At 32.9% G+C, this 3,570-nt stretch overlaps 1 non-coding gene across 1 annotated transcript; it reads right to left on the reverse strand.

Annotated features, from left to right (window-relative positions):
- Window positions 1-742: 742 nt before the first annotated feature.
- On the reverse strand, window positions 743-804 carry LOC139185310 (U7 small nuclear RNA). Its single transcript, XR_011568928.1, has one exon. It is a non-coding gene; the product is annotated as a U7 small nuclear RNA (small nuclear RNA).
- Between the last annotated feature and the right edge of the window lie 2,766 nt (window positions 805-3,570).

The following is a 3,570-nucleotide window of genomic DNA, read 5'->3' on the forward strand; positions in this document are numbered from 1 at the left end:
GAGTTGGGAGCGAGGTTCAAGAGGGAGGGGACATATGTACACCTATGGCTGATTCATGTTGATGTTTGACAGAAAACAACAAAATTCTGTAAAGCAAGTATCCTTCAATTAAAAGAATAAATTAAAATTAAATAAAAAGTAAATGTTTAGCTCTTAAAAATTTTTTTCTTCAACATTCAGAGTAATTGTTTTTTGTAAGATTTTGTGGATACGCTTTATCAAATACAACTTAACAGTCCTTGAATAAGACAATTTTTGTGGTGTATTATTCATTTTATTTATTGATGGATTTAATTTACTAATGTTTCATTGACTTTTGCATCTATGTACATACTAGTAAAATACTTACATTTTTTTCCAATGTTTCCCTCCAATCGCAGTGGTGGAAAAGACGCTTAAGAAGTCCTTGGACTTCAAGGAGATCAAGCCAGTCAATTCTAAAGGAAGTCAACCCTGAATGTTCATTGGAAAGGATTTAGAACATTGTCCCCTTTTGTTCATATTCTCTGGAAAACTTTACCATAAGATGGAAATTATTTCTTCCATTTGGCAGCATTCCTCAGTGTAGCACCTTAGCCTGAATTCATTACTGGTGGTAAGTTTTACAGTGCAGATTCTATTTCTTTAACATATAATATAGCTAATTAGAATATACCTTTATCTATGTGTCATTGTTAGTAAACTATATTTTAATTCTCATAAGAATTTTTTCCTGTTTAATTTTTATTTATTTTTTTCCCATGGGGGTTTTCTGGTGAGGATCAGAAAACCTCCTAGATAAATTCTAAAAGAGCTGTAACACTTTCTATTTACTTTTAAAACAGTTATTGGCATTAGTTGTTCACAATGCTTTTTTCAATTTCTTAAAATACTGGAGTACTTGTGTCAGTAACTCAGTCGTGACCGACTCTTTGCAATCCCATGGACCATAGCCTGCCAGGCTCCTATGCTAATGGAATTCTCCAGGCAAGAATACTGGAGTGGGTTGCCACTCCCTTCTCCAGGGGATCTTATCAACACAGGGACTGAACCTAGGTTTCCTGCATTGCAGGTAGACTCCTTACTCCTGACTCCTTACCCATTCCCTAGAGTATCTGTGGTGGTTTAATAACTGTGTGAAGCTTAGTTGTGTCTGACTCTGTGCAACCCCATGGACTATACAGTCCATGGAATTCTCCAGCCCAGAATACTGGTGTGGGTAGCCGTTTCCTTCTCTAGCAGGATCTTCCCAACCCAGGGGTTGAACCTGTGTTAACAGCTGAACCACAAGGGAAGCCCTTAGTATCTGTAGTCATATCCTTCATTCCTTACTGATGTTAATTATTTCTTTTCCAAGCTCTCTCTCTTCTCTCCATTCTCAGAAAGAGTTCACCCTTTTTTCACGTATTCAAAGCAATAATTGCTGTTTTTCTCTTTAGTATTTTGGTTATATCGTAGATTCCTTAAAATTTAGTATAAAATATTTCCTAGCTACCATTATGATTTGTTTCTTTGATCTATGGATTATTTATTTAAAAGCTTTACCTTTCTTAACATATGATTTTCAAATTATATTTTGTTAGGACTATCAAGCTTATTTCCACTATTTTGTGATCAGAATGAATCTAAATTATTTTGTGATCAGAATGAATCTAAATCCTATAACTCTGTCAACATTTGCTTAGTGGTGAAGTTTTATTAATGTGCCATGTGTACTTTAAAAAATGTTCCTTCTACAATTGGGAGTAGTCTTCTACAGATAAATATATCAAGTTCGGTTATCAAAGAGTTCAAATCTTCTCACTCATTTTTGGTCAGATAGTGCTATTAAGTACTGCTATGCTATGCTAAGTCACTTCAGTCGTGTCCGACTCTGTGTGACCCCACAGACGGCAGCCTACCAGGTTGCCCCGTCCCTGGGATTCTCCAGGCAAGAACACTGGAGTGGGTTGCCATTTCCTTCTCCAATGCATGAAAGTGAAAAGTGAAAGTGAAGTCGCCTAGTCGTGTCCAACCCTCAGAGACCCCATGGACTGCAGCCTTCCAGGCTCCTCCATCCATGGGATTTTCCAGGCAAGAGTACTGGAGTGGGGTGCCATTGCCTTCTCCGATTAAGTACTAAGAAATGTATATTAAAATCTCCCATTATAATTCTGTATTTCTATTTTTGTACTTGTGTCAAATTTTACTATTTCTGTTTTGATGTTATATTGTGTGACTACAAATTAAAATTTGCCATATTTTCATGACTAATTAAGCATTTTATTATCATGAAAATTTTCTCTGTCTTTTCACCTTAAATTTAACTTATTAACAGCTCCATTAATTTATTTTGGTTAGTATTTGCATAGTATTTGCTTCAAATACTCTTCATTTTATATATTTCTATTATCAGTATTTAAATTATTTTCTTTATGCCTGATAATTATCACCTGTTAATTAAACATGAAATCCACTTATATCAAACTGTCTTTTGACATTTTCAGACTTAAATAAACCATTTTACTGCTTATTCTATATTCTGCATATTTTATGTTTCTATATTTATGTTCTATATTATGTTTCTGCATGTTTCTATATTCTGCAGTGTTTATCACTTGAGATACATATATATATTTAATCATTCCATTGTCCTTCTATTACCCATATGCTAACTCATTCTTTTATCATTATAGTAGAAGATTCTAGATTATATCATATATTGCTATCTTATCAAGATCTAATAAAATGAATATTATTAGACCACATTAGTTCCACATTACCTCAATTTTATCACATTAGCTCATAAATTTCTCTGAACTAATATCTTCTTGCTCTCATGTATCTTAAACTTTAAAACTCTATTAGATGTAACTATATTGTTTTAAACAATATATTAAATGTTTTATTAATTATATTTAATATTAAAACAGCTAATATGCATTTTGAGTTACCAAAATATTTTACTTTTATTTTAATTTTATTTTATTTTTAAACTTTACATAATTGTATTAGTTTTGCCAAATATCAAAATGAATCCATCACAGGTATACATGTGCTCCCCATCCTGAACCCTCCTCCCTCCTCCCTCCCCATACCATCCCCCTGGGTCGTCCCAGTGCACTAGCCCCAAAGTTCTTTTCTGATTGTCTGATCTTCTATCTAGTTTCATTTTTATTTTGTTTGAAGATAATTTTACAATACTTCTTTTAAATAACCAGGGATGCTAGTGACACATTTTCTCAGAGTTTTTAAATAAAAACATTTTTATTTTATCTTTATTTTTGATGAAAATTTTGCTAGAATTCTAGGCCAGAATTGCACACCACTACCACCATACACACGAAGTTTTAAATATCATAGTCAGTCATGTTTTTGCTTCTGTTGTTTGCTCTGAGAAGATATATGTCAGTATTGTCATTGATTATTTGAAGACATTTCTTTGTCTTTCATAGCAACTCTTCCAGTTTTCTGTATCTTTATTCCTTTTATATATTTATATGTGAGAAACATGCCATCACATTTGCTGGTTTATTACATTTAATCTGATCAATATTTAATTTCGTGTTTTGGGCCATGATTCTAAAGTTTGCTTGAGTGAGTGAATGAAAG

The sequence above is a fragment of the Bos indicus genome, chromosome 1 (assembly GCF_029378745.1).
Source record: "Bos indicus isolate NIAB-ARS_2022 breed Sahiwal x Tharparkar chromosome 1, NIAB-ARS_B.indTharparkar_mat_pri_1.0, whole genome shotgun sequence".
Classification (NCBI taxonomy): Eukaryota; Metazoa; Chordata; class Mammalia; order Artiodactyla; family Bovidae; genus Bos; species Bos indicus.